Source organism: Moschus berezovskii, chromosome 13 (genome assembly GCF_049115385.1).
Source record: "Moschus berezovskii isolate FMDL1 chromosome 13, NW_MosBer_1.0, whole genome shotgun sequence".
In the NCBI taxonomy this organism is placed as follows: Eukaryota; Metazoa; Chordata; class Mammalia; order Artiodactyla; family Moschidae; genus Moschus; species Moschus berezovskii.
In genome coordinates, this window is record NC_142472.1 from 76,033,182 (window position 1) to 76,052,216 (window position 19,035).

The 19,035-nt window shown below is 39.7% G+C and overlaps 1 protein-coding gene across 3 annotated transcripts in view; it reads left to right on the plus strand.

Moving 5' to 3' along the window:
- The window catches only part of ELF1 (E74 like ETS transcription factor 1), a 117,802-nt gene that overhangs the window by 68,946 nt on the left and 29,821 nt on the right, over nt 1-19,035 (plus strand). The gene's annotated exons all lie outside the window — the stretch shown is intronic.

Genomic DNA, 19,035 nt, shown 5'->3' on the forward strand with positions numbered 1-19,035 from the left:
TGTGGATACAGAGGGGAGCCTTGGACTTCACTGCAACTTTGGGGAAGCTTCCCTGTGGAAATTACATTTGGTGAGCTGGATCTTGAAGGAAGATCTCATTTATTTGACAGATGAAGAAGAGGAAATGTTTCAAAACAGTAGAATATACCAAAACTTTTGATAGATTTCTCTTGACTGTATAATCAATCTAAACACCTTAACTTTTGGTTAGAAGCTTTTCATAGTGCGACTGTTTCAGGCTCTTTTCTTTCTTGTACTGTGTTAATTTTGCCAGCCTACTGTATAATTTTCCCAGATGCTTTCCTGCTTCCCCACTGTTTGACCTTCCACATCCATACCTGTTACCTGTTCTAAGTTCTAACCATCTTTCAGAATCTTAGGACAAAACCTAGTTATTCTGGGAGCTTAACCTAAAATCATCTCTTAAGTAATTAACAACTTTATTCTGTTATTCCTGCATGACTTATTGTCATCGTCATACATTTGCCATGTTAAAATTTTTATATATACATTAACTTTCCAGATAAGTGCTACTTGAAGAAAGGGTTGCCTTCCCCTCTTAGTACTCTCCATGCCTTTAAAATAATTTATATGAAGCACAGGCTGAAATCAAAGTTGCCAGGAGAATTATCAACAACCTCAGATACTCAGATGACACCACCCTTATGGCAGAAAGTGACGAAGGACTAAAGAGCCTCTTGATGAAAGTGAAGGGTTAAAGCTCAACATTCAGAAAACTAAGATCATGGCATCCGGTCCCATCACTCCATGGCAAATAGATAGAGAAACAATGGAAACAGTGACAGACATTATTCTTTTGAGCTCTAAAATCACTGCAGGTGGTGACTGCAGCCATGAAATCAAAGGACGCTTGCTTCTTGGAAGAAAAGTTATGGCCAACCTAGACAGCATATTAAAAAGCAGAGACATTCCTTTGTCCACAAAGGTCCGTCTAGTCAAGGCTATGGTTTTTCTAGTAGTCATGTATGGATGTGAGAGTTGGACTATAAAGAAAGATGAGTACTGAAGAATTGATGCTTTTGAACTGCGGTGTGTTGGAGAAGACTCTTGAGAGTCCCTTGGACTGCAAGGAGATCCAACCAGTCCATCCTAAAGGAAATCAGTCCTGAATATTCATTGGAAGGATTGATGCTGAAGCTGGAGCTCCAATACTTTGGCCACCTGATGAGAAGAAGTGACTCAATTGGAAAAGACCCTAATGCTCGGAAAGATTGAAGGCAGGAGGAGAAGGGGACAACAGAGGATGGTTGGACAGTATCACCGACTCGGTGAACATGAATTTGAGCAAGCTCAATGGACAGGGAAGCCTGGCGTGTTGCAAAGAGTTGGACATGACTGAGTGACTGAACTGATAATACATTGATTGGCCGAGTCGTCTTAAAGATTTTTCTTCTCTTAATCCTATTGGCAAAATGATGTGGGATGTCTGTGTATGTGTCTGTTATGGCCCTTATTGCATCAGAAGGCCTTTGAATGAAAGGTGATATCTTGCCCCACAGCTGTCTTGACTACAATTTTTTTTTTTCTGGGACCTGTTTGCCCACATTCTCACTTAGTGCATGGGCAGTGTGGCATGTCAGCACAATTCTGAGACCAGAAGCAAATATTCATGGAGTTCTGTTTTGTTTTCTGAAAATGTATTTGGAACTGTTCTGTTAAATGTGTTTAGTGGAAGCCACCTTGTATAACTTAAGTTTTGTTATTGAAATTATCAATAAGTATCCATTGAAAGTTTTCATATTTCTTGAGGTACTCATTCAAGTTGTAAAGAGGGAGTTTTTGACATGATTGTGTCTTGTGAATAAGGTCATATTTTGTTCACTGAGAAAAGTATAGATCACATCAACCTGCCATTTTTTAGTTGAAATTGTAAAATTCTGTTAAGCCAGGAAGTTAGTTTACCTTAGAGTAGAAGGAATGTGTTGACAGTGTTCTGTGTGTAACTGGTTGTGGAGATAGGAAGTTGAAATGATGTTACTGACTCGTACATGGATAGGCTAGCTCCTCTGTTATTTACTTAGAGTTCTAGGTATACCGACTGCTCTGTCTGTTCCTGTCATCCTCATCCTTAATCTTAGCAGTTTGCATTTGTCAGATGTGACATGCAGAGATTGCTTGTTTCTTTTTCTTTTTAAAAAGTTTTTCATTTTTGGCTGCACTGGGTCTGTGTCGCTTTGCATGAGCTTCCTCAAGTTGCGGCAAGTGGGGTTCCTCTTTCTTGCAGCGTGTGGGCTTCTCATTATGGTCATTTTTCTTGTTGCTGAGCACAGGCTCCGGATTCATGGGCTTCAGGAGTCGCAGTTCCTGGGCTCTAGAGCACAGGCTCAGTAGTTGAGGCACACGGGCTTGGTTGCTCCACAGCATTTGGAGTCTTCCCTGACCAGGGATTGAACCCGCCTGCGTCGGCAGGTGGACTCTCATCCACTGTGCCACCAGCGATGTTGATTGCTTGTTCTTTTCTGTATATTTTGCAAAGCCTTTATCAAAGGGGATATGCAATAGAGCCCCCAGTGACAAGCCTTATTATCTTTTGGAAAAGTCTGACTTTGAATAAGGCAGATTGTGTGACGGGCCAACCCTACCCGTGGCCTGGAGTTTGGCCTGTCTTATCTCCCTACCAACTGTTGGCAGCAAGGAAGCTGATAGTTGGTAAGAAGGAAGAGCTAGTGAGGGAGTTGGAGCTTATTACTCTCTCCTGCAGAGGTTTCCTCTAAACATCCTCCAACCATCACACCGAGGCCCTGTGACAACGTCTGAAAATGAATATGGATGACATCATTGTATAGGGTAGGGCATGGACCAGTTTGGCTCCAGAAACATTCATTTCTGAATTTTAGTAACGGGTGTTCACTTAGCATTTTACTCTGCATACTCTGCTATGTGCTTTGCAGAGATTATCCTATTTAATCCTTACAACAATCTTTGAAATAAGTATTCTAATTTTTACTTTACAGAAGGGTAAGTGAGGTTCAGAGAAGGAGAGCAACTTGCCTACCAATACTAAAGCGGGGATTTGCAAGGCAGCTTGTGCCTTGCTGCTACTGCTGCTAAGTCACTTCAGTCGTGTCCGACTCTGTGTGACCCCATAGACGGAAGCCCACCAGGCTCCCCCGTCCCTGGGATTCTCCAGGCAAGAACACTGGAGTGGGTTGCCATTTCCTTCTCTTGTGCCTTACACAACTGTATTTGGGTAATGCCAGCCCCTGATACACGCAAATGGTTTAAAAAAAATGTGGAAGAATTATTATACTTTGCATTTTTTATATTAGCAAAAGGAAAATGTTATTCATTCTATTTGATAACAGGGATTTCTTCAGTTTTGCCTTTTTTTTTTTTTTGGCTGCACCACCTGCCTAGATGGTTCTTAGTTTCCTGACCAGGGATTGAACCCAGGCCCTCGGCAGTAAAAGCGCAGAGTCCTAACCACTGGATCACCAGGGAATTCCCTAAATGACAGTTTAATAGAGATATAACTTATATGCCATATAATTTACCTATTTAAAATGTGTAATTCAGTGGCTTTTAGTATGTAAACAGAGTTGTGCATCCATCACCATAACCAACTTTGGAACATTTTTATTACCCCCAAAAGAAGCCTGTACTCATTCATGTGGTATTCTTCCCCCCGCGTCCCCCCCGCCATTGGCAGCCACTAACTACTTTTTGTCTCTGTGGATGTGACTCTTCTGCACTTTCCTGTAAGTGGCGTGCAGTATGTGGTCTCCTATGACTGACTGCTTTCACTTAGTACAGTGTAGAGTTTCCCCGTGTTGTAGCATCAACCAGTACCACCTTCTTTTTGTTACTGAATAATGTTCCATTGTATTGTTAATACTACGTTGCAGTTATACACTTTATATACCTTTCAAAAGAATGCTGTTTTTTCAGTGAGGTTTGTGTTGATCAGATTTGTGTGTGTGTGTGTGACAGAGAGAGAGAAAGAATAGAATTAGCTATCTCTGATCTCCCAGAAAGTAAGTACTCTGTCACCCAGAGCAGCCTTGCTGAGTAAATAGTACCTCTTTGATGTAACTCAGTTTATCTATATAATCTTGAAATTTGTTGCCCCCTTTCTATTTCACTTAACACATAACACATGTAGAATAAGACATTATATAAGCAGATGGTATTACTGTGTTACTGGCCTTTCCCTTTTTTAAAGCCATTGTCATCTTCAATACTATTTGGAGGTTATTGATGAAGATAATGTCCTTGATTTAGTGAAGTAAAAAGAAAACTGATTGTTAAAGGTTTGTTAAAATGTGATTTTAACAAAGCGATGCCCCTAATAATGTTCATAAATCTAATATGCCTGATATTAAATAAGTAGAATACAGGCAGAATTTTTTTTAACACAGTAACCAGAATTCTTAATATTATGCAATTATTTTCTTGGAAAGAAGAATTGTAGTGACCAGCGATCTATCTGTGAGCTTATCTGTTTAATCTGTTCCCACCTCTTGTCAGTGAAGAGTCTTTGTGATGTGACATCAAGAGTGTCATCTTGGAAACGGGGCTCCTCCACTTCCTAGCTATGTGACTTAAGATTTTAAATTTCACTGAACTCTGATTTCCTCTACCAAAAGTGAAAGCTGTGTCCCAAGGTTATGAGCTTTAAATGTTTACGTAAAACATTTAGTAAGAGCCTGGCACAAAGGAAGCAGTCAATAAATGTGGTAGTTGCTGTATTAATGACCTGAGGTAAATAACAGAAAAGCGTTAAAGTTTGTCATGTTGCACTCTGAACTCGCTATCACTCTGCTGTCTTGGATAAGGGAGGTAATGAAGGCAGTTTTTATGACTTGGATACCAGACAAATTTACTCACCCTTTTTTTTATAAAAAATGTTTTCTTATTTTTTCTTTGATACTTGAATATGACTGACGTGTTTCTAGGATAAGCCAATAAACTAGTCATTCAGGGTTTTAAAAATCTGGGAGATTCATTCTGTGGGGGCGCACTCTCCTTTGACGTTGTAACATGTGCAGTTTCTTTTGACATAGTTTGATCTGGAATCGTTCAGAGTGACTGATTTCTGTCATTGTCTGTGATCAGCTAGTGTGACATTTCATTTGTAGTTTCATTGTAGCCAAACTACTATATTCACAAATGCTGTGCTTCATTTTATTTTATGAATTATGCATTTGTGAGAGTCTTGTCAAGCTTCATCTTTTAGAAGTAGGAATTACCTCTTTAAATATGATTATACTTAAATTCTTTGAGTTATATAGAATCTGCATATTTAGAACATTTATCAGTCCAGTAGTGACTGTTGTGATGTTGCCTAGTTAGTTTGCAAGTAAATATTTAAACCTGGTTAAAACTTACTACACCTCCCAAAATTTACCTTTTTTTTTTTTAAACCCATAATTGACTCTGTTCATTCTTAGCTAGCTACACACACACAGATACACACCCCCCACCAGTATATTAAACTTTTTAAGAGGTCACTCTAGTTCAAAAAAAACAAAACCCTAAGGTTGTTTTCAGTGATTATTTTACTTTTTTCAAGATGCATGGCCAAGTTGTAATTTATCCTGGCTGAAAAGAGAAAACTCTGAGCAAAGACTAAATAAGGCCAATTGTCATGAAAGACCTAAAAAATGAGATTAGACTTAGCTAAGTCAACTTCACAGGGGTTTACAGTGGAATTTCAAACATTATCTTGGGGAAGTCTGGAGAAAAGAACATTTTACTTAGACCTTTCTATTTTTCATGGTGCTGTGCAAGAGAAAAGGCTTCTTTAGAAACACTCATCTCTACTGGAGCCAACAGAAATAACTAATTTTTTTCAGCTATAGCTCTAACGCAGTGTACATTAGGAAATATATGTGTGTGTGTGTATTTAAAACCCATACTTTAGCTGTGATGAAGCTTTCATTATGACTGTAATTTATCTGTAGGATCCTGTACTTGTAGTCTATCAGTGATTAAGCTTGTGGACTCTGGAGTCAGACTGCCTGGGTTCAGATTTCAGCTCCACCTCTTGCTGACAAGTGTCAACAGAACAGCAGCACAGTGTTGTGGGGTCACTGGCATGAGCCTGTGAAGTACTTAACATAGTAACTGTTTCATCATCATTATCACCACCCTTACCGCCTCCATATTAAGAATATCATTTTATTTTTATTTTATTCTAGTTTATCGTTTAGTGACGAGCTCTCAAAGATAGAAACTGGAGGATACTTTTTACACAGCATCGTAATGAGTTTCTTTTTAATCAGATTAAGGAAGGACTTTGACTATGGTAATTATTACCAGGCATTTGAATCATTTTCCCTTATGCAAAGCCACTGGCTGTAATGTAATATTTATCTACATCATGATACAGAAGGTACATAATTATAAAAAACTAGGACACTGGAGAAGTGAGGGGCTGAGTGAAGCAGGTACTGGGACTTCCCTGGTGGTCTAGTAGCTCAGACTTGACCTTCCAATGCAGGGGGTACAGGTTCGATCCCTGGTCGGGCAGTATGGTGCGTGCTGAGTTCCTTTAGTCATGTCTCATTCTATGGACTGTCGCTCGTCAGGCTCCTCTGTCCATAGGATTCTCCTGCCCTCCTGCAGAGGATCTCCCCAACTCAGGAATCACACCCACGTCTCTCTCATCTCCTGCACTGGCAGGTGGGTTCCTTCCCACTAGTGACACCTGGGAAGCATTAGATCCCACATACCTTGTGGCCAAAACATAAAACAGAAGCAATATTGTAACGGGTTCAATAAAAGACTTTAAAAATGGCCCACATTTAAAAAAAAATCTTAAAAAGAAGCATGTATTAAATTTGGGGCCCTGATGGCCATCTCATGCGACGAGTTGACTCACTGGAAAAGACTCTGATGCTGGGAAAGGTTGGGGGCGGGAGGAGAAGGGGACAACGGAGAATGAGATGGCTGGATGGCATCACCGACTCTGTGGACATGAGCTTGAGTGAACTCCGGGAGTTGGTGATGGACAGGGAGGCCTGGCGTGCTGTGATTCATGGGGTCGCGGAGAGTCGGACGCGACTGAGCGACTGAACTGAACTGAACTGATGTTGCTTTGGACGTTAATCTCTGTGCCAGGAAAACATTACCTGCTGTATTGTAAAGTGTAAAAATAACACTGTCTAACTTTTGGTAGGGGTCTGTATAGCTTACAAAGTCTTCTCCACATACACTTTGATTCTCACAAATCACCCTGTGATACAGTGCTTTTTGCATTTTCTCTAGTAGACTGTCATCTTGAATTTATTATTGGATAACCATAAGAACTATGTTAGAATCCTGTAATAGATTCCTAGAGCAGGGTTACAGAGGTACCCAGAGTTGTGTTCAAAATAACCTGGCTTTTTTACTAAGGTTATCTGGATTCCTATTCTGATTTAATAGCATTCTTTTTTTTTAATAGCATTCTTTTACAGTGTGGATAGTTTGCCTTATTATCCACTTATTTATTTCCTTATTAATTTTTTGGCAGAACTCGATTTGTTTGTTTATATTTCTATTAAGAGATGATACAGAACTGTGTATACACAGCTGAGCTAGTGCACTGAAATATTTTAAACTTTTTACAATGTGCGATAGCAATCAATATTTGGTTATTTGTTTAAAATGAAAATGTTCTAGTAACGACAACAACAACCTGAGGAAGTTTCCAGGGGACACTGTCCATGCGTGTAAAACTGGTAGCCCCAGGGCTTTTGGTGGGCGAGCTATCTCAAACTTGAGTGAATCATTTAAACAGTTTCAAGTTGGAGAGAAGTTCCCTAACTCATTTGTACAGAGCCACTATAACACAGTATGCCAAAACCTGGCAAATATGTGCATGCACACATGACCAGTAGGCTCATTTCAAGATGGATATTTGTCTGACTGTTTGAAAGTGTTAGTCAATCAGTCGTGTCCGACTCTTTGTGACCCCATGGACTGTAGCCTGTCAGGCTCCTCTGCCCATGGGATTTTCCAGGCAAGAATACTGAAGTGGTAAGCCATTTCCTCCTCCAGGGGATCTTCTAGACTCAAGGATAGAACCTGGGTCTCCCGCATTGCAAGTAGATGCTTTGCTGTCTGAGCCTCCAGGGAAGCCCATCTGACTATATAAAGTACTGTTTGTTGTCTCTTAGCTTTACCAGGTCCTGTAGGCAGTGTACATTTTCTCTTTTGATCCTCACAACACACCGTGTACAGTATGGCAACTGATTTTTTCCTTTTATGACTAAAGAGCGTCTTTGTAGAGAGGAATCTCTGGAGGAATGAAGGGCTATATTTGCCCAGGAACACAGCTGTAAAGTGACAGTGCCTGCATTGGAGTTGACTCTTTGACTTGAGAAAGTCCAGAATCTTAACCTACGTAAGAGACAGAAAGGAACCTTGAAGGGAAAAAAGAATCTGGAGGAATATTAAGTAGATAGCCTTTTATAGGATTACACTTGTGATAAGTAGGGTTTTTGCTTTTCCCCCAGTACATTTAAGTATTAAAAAATTTAAAAACTAGATTTATGTGCTACACTTTCAGTCAGGAAAACTTTATAAATTAGACCAGCGTGTGGTACACTGCAGCTCCCTAAGACTTGCCGCCTGGTTGCTAAAACAGCTTTTCATTTTCTTTTAAAATGAGACTAGAAGGGTTAAGTTCCTATAAAGAGAGCTTGAGTCAGTCAACAGAAGTGTTTCATTTGCAGATAATGAAGCTGTTTTAATGACAGATTTTGAAAGTATGCTGAGAATCTGGCTGTGAAGAATCCTTTCCAAGGACTTATTGCTGAGTCCCAGAGACCAATTGCACAATCCTGGCTTGTTTTATGTTCATCAGTTCCTGAAAACATTAAAAATGCACTTTGGAAATTGGTAACAGTGGAAGTTACTGGGGATGGGGAACTGTATAGAAAGGGGGATGGTGATGTTTTACACTCTTGGAATACAGATATGTTCATATATTAATCTATCCCCTAAAATAGTGTTTTTAATTTTATTTTTGGCTGTGCTGGGCTGCACGCAGGCTTTCTCTAGTTGCAGTGTGAGGGCTTCTCATTGCAGTGGCTTCTCTTGTTACCGAGCCCAGGCTGTAAGGCATGTGGGCTGGAGTAGTTGCTTTCATGGGCTCCAGAGAACAGGCTCACTAGTTGTGGCACACGGGCTTAGTTGCTCCATGCACGTGGGATCTTCCCGGACCAGGGATCAAACCTATGTCCCCTGTATTGGCAGGAGAATTCTTATCCACTGCGTCACCAGGGAAGTCCTCCAGAATAATTTTTCAAAATATGCCGTGGGAGCTTGTATAAAGGATTGTGACTTTGACTCATTTTGTCCCCCAGTCACCCTAATTTGGTGCATGTGTCTTCACCAAGATGTGCTGTGGCACAGGTTTTCTCGCATTCTGTTTGCGTTTCGTAGGAGGGGTGAAGAAACGATGCTTGAGTGCTTGGCCTGGCCTCAGTCTCCTCCCCCTAGCTGCGCTCCTTTCACCTCCCTGGGAGAACAGTGCTCAGAGCTGAGGGAACTAGAGAATACTGAGTAGAAGACATTTTCGAGTTGTGTTTCTCCTAGTGTGTGAACCTCTGCTCTTTAAACTTTTTATTGGAGTATAGCATAAACACAAGGATACACAGACTGTGAGTGTACAGTTTGATAAATTTTCATAACGTGAACACACGTGTGTATCCAACTTTTGCTTTTAGTTGAAGCTAAATGTTGTTTGCTGGTACTGATAGCCACATTAGATGATAGTATTTCATGCACTAGTTTTCCGAGAGGACTTATTTTTACTACAAGCAAAACAAAAAGGACTACCCTGGCTATCCAGTGGTTAAGATTCCACGCTTCCAATGCAGAGGGCTTGGGTTTAATCCCTGGCCAGGGAACTAAGATCCCACATGTGGAGTGGCATGGCCACATTACAAAAGAAAACAAAAAACATGCTTGTCAGTGTAAGATTTCAGTAAGTCAAGCTCCCCCACCACCCCCTGCAACACACATTATACTGAGATGCAATTTACATATAACAGTGTTAAAGTGTGTACAGTGTGATTTGATTTGTATATGTGTGTATATATTTATTTGTGTGTGCATATATATGTGTGTGTGTGGTAAGTCAAGTTTTAAGGGTGCTTGTTTTTATCTAAATCAAATATTGAAGGATTTTTATCATCAAGAAGATATATTGAATGCTTAATATATACCATGCAGTATAAGTGATATATTTACATGTTATTGAATTTTTACAGCTTGAAGATATTCCTTTCCTTATTTTAGTTGGACACAAAAACTAAACCCTAGAGAGACTGAATAATTTGCCTGAGTTCAAGCACCGAGGCCACGCTGTGAAATCTGGCCTTAAATAGGGTCATTCTGACTCTAGAGCCTGAGCACTTAAAGTTACATCCTGTTTTCACCGTGTGTGTTTCTGGTGCGCTTGCTGCATGGTAAATATTGTCAGATCCTGTTCTGATAGAGTAAGGGCTCGGGTTTTTTCTTTTAAATCAAAGGTGAAGGAAGTCATTTCAAAGTGGTGTCTTCATAGGATGAGGCTTCAACAGCATTCTGATTGGAAAAGAGGGCACAGGAATTTCTCTTAAAGAAAGGTTTCTGGAGCAAGTGCACTGTGCTTGGTTTGTGTGTTCTTTGAAGTGGCCTCGGAGTGCAGGGTGACACTGAAGGTTGTGGGAGTAGTGGGCCCCCAGCCTATTCCTGGTATTGCCTCGACTGGAGGCCCAAGAAATGGTATAAGCAACTTGGAAGTGTGCTCATTTTGCATCTTACCTTTGAGAAGGATTGTCTTCATTGGGGAATCTCTTTTCTTTTGACTCCGCACAGCACACAGGGTCGAACCTGTGGCCCCTGCCGTGGAAGCACAAAGTCTAAACCTCTGGACTGTCAGGGAAGTCCCTGCATTGGGGAGATTTTTAAAGACTGTTTTTAATCAGCTTTTCATTTAGGAAAGCATTTGATAGATATTTCATTTTAAACCGTTTCATAAGGGATCTTGGCAGAATGTTTCACAACAGCCTCTGACAAGATTGAGCTCTGCTGTTGGAAAAGCTTGGCAAACAAGTTCTTTGAAACTTCTTTTGCTTTTTTATATCCAAAAACTTGTTGAATAAGCTTAATAATTGAGTTGAAATGTGATCCATAGTTCCTTAAATATCCACCTAGGACTTGGATTGTGGTAGACTGAGGAAATAAGCAAGCTCTCTCAGAGTAGTACCATACTGCTGAGAGATTGGTATCTTCTGTTTTTTAACTTGATGGTATTGCCACATATATCATCACCCACAACAAACAGTCACTGTATAGTGGACCCTGTTGAAATTTGGGGAATTGTCTCTCTGCTAACACTTGGTTTGATTTTTATTATTGCTGCTAAAAAAATTATTAATTTTGTTTTCATCACAGGTCATAAATTTACCTGAAATTAATAGAAAGGGAAACTGGTATTTGTATTTTTCTGTCTGGAGCTGTTAACACTTTCACTAAAGTTGCAAAACAGTCAAAAGTCAGTCTATTGTTTGTTGTTGTATTAGTCATTTTATTTCTACTACAGTTTATTACTGTAGTTTAATTTGTTTATGGAAATAGTTGAAGTTGCTCAGTCTGTCCGGCTCTTTGTGACCCCATGGATTATACAGTCCATGGAACTCTCCAGGCCAGAATGCTGGAGTGGGTAGCCTTTCCCTTCTCCAGGGGATCTTCCCAACCCAGGGATTGAGCACGGGTCTCCCACATTGCGGGCAGATTCTTTACCAGCTCTAAGAAGCCTTCCCTCTCTGTTCCCACCCGTCATTTGTGATTTATTTTGATTCTCTTTCAAAAGCAAATGGGAAAGTAATCTGCAAGTGCCAAATAGCAAAAAATCTCATAGCATAATAATATAACTGTTTGTTTCTTTGGATTACTAGGATCTCAGACATTGGCATAAATAATAAGAGCTGACTCAATTTAGGGAGTGCAGTTTATTTAAAAAATTTTTAAAACATTATTTGACCGCATTGAGTCTCAGTTGCAGCATGTGGACTCTTCAACTGTTGTACTTGGGTTTGGGCCCAGCTGCCCTGTGGCGTGTGGAATCTTAGTTCCCGACCAGGGATCGAACCCCTGTCTGCTGCATTGCAAGGCAGAGTCTTAACCACCAGGGGAAGTCCCAGGAATGCAGTTTAGAATCTTGGTTCTGACCTCTGCATTCTCATTGGAATCATCTGAGAAGCCTTGATAACATGCGCTGGTCATATGCTTAGATACTCTGATAAATTTGGTCCCATATAGAGGAAGGCACTGATATTTTTAGATGTTTCTCAGTGTATAGTTAGGGTTGATAACCACAGAGAGGAGAGGTTTTAAAGTTGATGTAGAGGATTTGGAGAAAAAGATTTTTTAAGTAGCCAGCCAAATAAAATGTAGTATTTTTGTTTGATCATCAGTAAATTGTTGACTCCCTTATTTCTTAAAGGAAGTTTACATTTTATTGCTAACTATTAGAAATGTGGCCATTTTATGACTAGCTCTGACCTTCCTGAAATTCTTGTTTTAAATAAATCTTAGGAAGGAGTCTGGTTGAAATGATATGGCAAAACTAGGTAGATAGACTTTGATGGTCTTCAGGAAAGAAACTTGAATGATACTATCTAATCTTAATTTAGGAATAGTAACATGTGTGTGTATATATATGAATATATTCTTATATAAGAATGCAATACATGTTATATAATATATTCTTATATAGTGTATATATTATATATATTCTGTCTATATATTCTTATATATATGTGTTCTGTATATATTATTTTATATATATTCTTACATATTATTTTTATGATATATGTAGAATATGTGTGAATGTATTCATTGTTACTATTGTTACATTCTTGAGTTACTTGTTATTATTATAACAAGTTACTATTGTTACTATTGTAACAATTCCTGTTAATATTCCTGAATTACTATTTTGTTGTTCTGAAACTGCAATACTTTGGCCACCTCATGCGACGAGTTGACTCACTGGAAAAGACTCTGATACTGGGAAGGGTTGGGGGCAGGAGGAGAAGGGGACGACCGAGAATTAGATGGCTGGATGGAATCACTGACTCTGTGGACATGAATTTGAGTGAACTCCGGGAGTTGGTGATGGACAGGGAGGCCTGGCGTGCTGTGATTCATGGGGTCGCGGAGAGTCGGACACGACTGAGCGACTGAACTGAACTGTTCAGTCACTCAGTCTTGTTTGACTCTTTTCGACCCCATGGACGGCAGCACACTAGGCTTCCCTGTCCTTGACCATCTCCCGGAGCTCATGCAAACTTGGGTCCATTGAGTCGGTGATGCCATCCAACTGTCTTGTTCCCTGTCGTACCCTGCTCCTTCTGCCCTCAATCTTTCCCAGCATCAGGGTCTTTTCAAATAAGTTAGCTCTTCGCATCAGGTGGCCAAAGTATTTGAGCTTCAGCTTCAGCATCAGTCCTTCCAATGAATATTCAGGATTGATCTCCTTTAGGATTGACTGGGTTGATCTTGCAGTCCAAGGGTCTCTCAAGAGTCTTCTCCAACACCACAGTTCAAAAGCATCAGTTCTTCAGTGGTCAGTCTTTATGGTCCAGCTCTCACAGTCATACATGACTATTGGAAAAACCATAGCTTTGACTATATGAACCTTTGTTGGCAAAGTAATGTCTCTGCTTTTTAATATGCTGTCTAGGTTTGTCATAGCTTTTCTTCCAAGAAGCAAGCATCTTTTAATGTCATGGCTATATATATATATATATATTTTTTTTTTAATTGCCATAAAGATGGTAAAGAATCCACCTGTAATACAGGAGACCTGGGTTTGATCCCTCTGTCGAGAATATCCTCTGGAGAAGGAAATGGCAACCAACTCCGGTATTCTAGCCTGGAGAATTCCATGGACAGAAGAGCTTGGCTGGGTACAGCTCATGGACACGACTGAGCGACTAGCATTTATTGCCATAAACTATCGAGATTGTTTAGGGTCAAGGGACTTAGTTGTCAAATGAGAGACTTAAAGCTAAATTAATTTGAGTCTTATTATAGTCTGAATTGCCCTTCACTCCTCAAATTCAAATGTTGAAGCCCTGACCCCCAGAATGTGACCTTACTTGGAAATAAGATTGTTGTGGATACAACATGAGGTTATACTGGAATAGGGTGGGTTCCTGATCCAATATGATGAGTGCCTTTATAAGAAGAGAAAACTTGGACAGAGACACGTACAGGGAGAGCACTGTGTGACCATGAAGAGGGGCATTCACAAGACAAAGAGAGAGGCCTGGGTGGACCCTTCCCTCACAGCCCTCAGGAACTGGCCTTGTCGCTGTGGCGTCAGCCATCCAGACCCTAGAACTGAGAGACAGCACATTTCTGCTGTTTCAGCCATGTAGCCTGTGGTCCTTTGTTATAGCAGCTACAGCAAATTAATACAAGTCCCCATATTTTACTTTTAAAAATTTAAATCTAGGAAAATTCAATATTTGAAATTTTACCATCTTTTTTTTTTCACTCAAGAGATTAGGGTCCATTTCTTTATCAGGGATTTTATTACTTAAAACAATTTTTGTTTTTCATTTATTTTTGTTTGTGCTGGGCCTTCATTGTCCCTTGGGCTTTTCTCTCGTCGCGGCGAGCGGGGCCTGCTCTCTAGGTACAGTGTGTGGGCTTCTCTTGTAGTGGAGCTCAGCCTCCAGGGCACCTGGGCTGCAGCAGTTGTGGCGAGGGGCTTAGTTGCTCTCGCGTGAGGGATCCTCCCAGACCAGGAGTCGAACCTGCGTCTCCTGCATTGGCAGGCAGATTCTGTACCACTGAGCCACCAGGGATGCTCTACAAGGAATTTTAGAATGTGTGGTTATGAAATTTTTAAGTTCCTAATGACTCAGTTAGTAGTCAGTGAGTTTAGTCAGTTTATAAGGCAGGAGTTTACCATGAGCCCAGATCAGCAGCAGGCATTTCTGGAGTATGTATTTTCCTTCTCTTTATGGTCATAGAGGGGGAGTATCTTTCCAGTCATCTGAGAACGGTTTCCTGGATCTATTTTGTGTATACAGATTGAGGCTGGTTACCTAAGACTCAAAGTTGGTCTATTTATTATACGTGAATTAACAGCACCCTGGAGAAATTAAGAGTCGAACAACTGTGAATATAAATCTCAGTGGACTAGAGAAGAATGGCCTATGTTTTTCATGAGACGAGCCAATATCTAGAAGGGGAAGACAGTATAGCCAAATTGGGAGTGATCCTGGGAAGTCCCTGGGGAGTGGGAGGAGCTGGCTGTGCCCTCAAGATAGTTTATAGTAGATTTGGATTGGAGAAGTCCTGAAAAAGATAACACTGAAAGTCATGCCCCAAACACAGCTCCTTACCTATTCTGTGTTTCTAAACGGAGCTAAGTAAATATGTAAAAGGAAAAAAAAAAGTTCCAGAACAAAACAGCATCATGTTTCAGGCTGGCTATAATAGTGAAAAGGTAAAGAGCTTGGTGGTCAACTTTAGGTTAAGATTCTTCCATTTACAGTGAACTATTTTCCTTCTCTTTGAGACTTCATTTTCCCATGTATAAGATAAATCATGTGATGTGCCTTTCTCACTGGATTTTTGTGATGATAACATAAGGTAGTAATCCATGTGAAGCAGTGAGCAAAATCCCTGGTGCTAATAAATAGTGGCTAATAGCAGCAGCAAAGCCAGAAGGTGACCGCTGTGCATAGATGATGGCCGCCCCCATTCAGCCCATTAAAAAGGAGTAATCTCTTCCGATGTAAGCTTCATATCCGTGCCTTTCAAATACATCTTAAAACCTGGAAGTGCCCTATAAATGATTGTCTAAAGCAAATTAGAATATACTTGACTATGCATAAACTGCCTCTGTTACGGAACAAAAATACTACTGGCTGCAGTGGTTGCTTCTGGAGAGGGGCACTGCAGTGCTGTGCTGTCGCTCAGTCGCGTTCGACTCTTTGCGACCCCGTGGACTGCAGCCCGCCAGGCCCCTCTGTCCATGGGGATTCTCCAGGCAAGAATGCTGGAGTGGGTTGCCATGCCCTCCTCCAGGGATCTTCCCAACTCAGGGGTTGAACCTAGGTCTCCCCACATTGCAGGCAGATTCTTTACTATCTGAACCACCAGGGAAGCAGTACTGGTTATAGGAGTACATGACGGGGTGTTTTCTAACACCTGTGTACCTGGAGAACACAGCCATCAGCTCCAGTCCACTTGCAGGATAAGAGACTGGGATGAGGTAGAAAGTAGTAACAAGCACCTGTAGTTATTTGAAACTTGGGAACTGTACGGATTCAGAAAAATTTGGTAGCTATCCCTCTTAATAGCCACAGTCTAAATACTCCAAATTTCAGGAGCCAAGTAGATGTGGGTAGGGAGAAATCCTTTGCTTTCATTTGAGGGCTTCTTCTGTGAATTGCATTGACCTGCCTCTGTCTCTGACTTAGTGCTGATCTTGGGTAAATTTTTTTTTTAATATTTTAACTTTTTGGCCACATAGCATGGCATGTGGGATTGAACCTGTGTCCCCTGAATGAAAGCTTGAAGTCTTAACTACTGGACCACTAGGGACATCCCCTTGTGTAAATTTCTTAGTCTGATTCTTCATTTGCCAGTAGATAGAAATAGTAAGCCATATCCTTACCTGATGTGTAGAGTTGTTGTGGCATAAAATGAATTCATGAAAATTAACTCACTCTGGGCTTAGCCTTGTTAGATGAGGAGCTTAACTTGAGCTCTTAGGAGAGAAGAAGTGTTGTGACAAGCACGTGCCCTGCTGGGTTGCTTGTGCAGCAGTTCATTCTCAAGAGAGGTGCGAGGCAGTGACTGTACTGTGGCCCCTTTATGTGACACTCCCTCCAGCGCCTCCCTGTGTGTGTTTGTCTTTGTAACGTTTGAGCCTCTTTCTGTTTCAAAACTTAGATTAGGACAGCTGGTTACTTCTCACCAACTTCCTCTTGAAATAGGAAGAAACATTTGAAAATAAAACCATCCAAATATGCTTTAGTATTAGTATTATTTATAAATTTCAGAACATAGCATTCTTGAAGGCATGGCTGGTATTTAGTACCTATGATATCATATATTTAATTTGGGTAATTCTTATGATTGAAGTAGTGTTTAACTTATGTGCACTGCTACAAACATATTAATTTTAAAAGATTGAGGATGCTTAAGTTATAATGAAGTCATAAATAATATTTTCTCCCTACATATTTTAAGAAAAAGGATATTTACATGAGCTGTCTTCCCATAAGATGTTTACTAATTATAAAAGGAGATACAGTAATGTAGAGAAGTCTGGTAGACCGCATCCAAACTAAATAAATGATCAAAGTTAATATCACTCATAGTGAGACTAAGAGGTATTTTGGACTTCCTGATAAGATGTATTTGAAAGGACACAGCGTTGCTTTTTTGGTATTCTTGCTGAGTTACTAACTCACAAACCCAAATTGGGAGACATTTTATGAAACAAATGGCCTTTATTTTTCCAGAGTGTCAAGATCATGAAAGACAAACTGAAGAACTGCTCCAGATTAAAGGAGAAGAAAGGAATTGTTCTAAATTAGAGAAGTTTTCATGAAGAAACATGATATTTAACAAATGAAAGTTATGATCTTGATCTCAGTTTTTAAAAAATTTTTTAAAGACATTAGTGAGACGATTGGAGAAATTTAAGTAAATTCTATAGATTCAATAATAGTGCTGCATCAAGGTTACTTTCCTAATTTTGATAATTGTGCTGTCTTTATGTAAGATAATGGTTATATATTTAGAAAATATACGCTTAAGTGTTTAAGGTTAAAGGATCAATATGTTTTCCACTTTCAAATAAATCACAAAAACTATAGATATAGAAAGAGTAGTATAGAAAGAGGATGGTAAATGTGATTAAGTATTAATGTTTGAGGAGTATGAATGAAGGTTGTAAGAGAATTCTACTTTTACAGAGATTGTAAGAGAATGTGCTACTTTTACAGCTTTTTAAAGTCTGAAGTTTTTTAATTTTTAAAGTAAAAGAGGTAGAAACTTAATGAGGTCTATCACTAATTGATTTTTTTAAATCAATAGACTTTAATATGTATTAGTGGCTTAGGAGATGATGATTTGCAGAGAAACATTAACGTGAAGTGTAACAAATAATACTCTTACCATATGACAAGGAGAGCAATATGAAACAAGTTAATAAGCGTCTGCCTTTTTACTTTAAGAAGTAATTATTTTATAGACAGCCCTTATTAAATAGTATTATGATTCATATATACTTAGATATGAGATTTCCCTGATGACTCAGCGGTAAAGAATTCACCTACCAATGCAGGAGACGCAGGTTCGATCCCTGGATGGGAAGGATCCCCTGGAGAAGGAAATGGCAACCCACTCCAGTATTCTTGCCTGGGAAATCCGTTGGACAGAGGAGCCTGGAGGGCTACAGTCCATAGAGTTGCACAAGTCAGACATGACTTAGCGACTAACAACAACGAAATACTTAGAAAGCATTTTTTATTTACTTTTCACTTTAACGTTGAATTTTTTCATGACTAACAGTTATTTTAGTAGGCTATTATAAAGTCTTTCTGGGTCAGTTTCCTCATCTGTGAAATGAGATGGCTGGACTAGAGCTCTTTCAGTTCTCAGATTCCCTGATCTTATGACTGAATAGAAAGTGAAAGTTAATTTTCCCATTTGAGTCAAAAGCAGTTGTTAAACACAGCCTTTGTGCCAAGTGACACAAAGCTCACAGATCTTTTTCTGTCCAAGAAACTTTGGTTGAGGTTTTATTTAATTGTATACTTATTCGTATGCCACTTCTTATTCATGATACTAGTTTTTGTTTTTAGTTTAGTTCACTTTAAAAACATCCTTTTATAGAAATTCCTGGTGAAAATTTGGTTATTAAGACTCAAACTTGGATAGTTAGGGAGTTAGAGATGGACATGTACACTTTGCTATATTTATTTTTAAAATTTATGTGACTGCACTGAGTCCGAGTTTTTGCACATGGGCTCTTTCTTTTCTTTTTGCCAGCATCTTCGT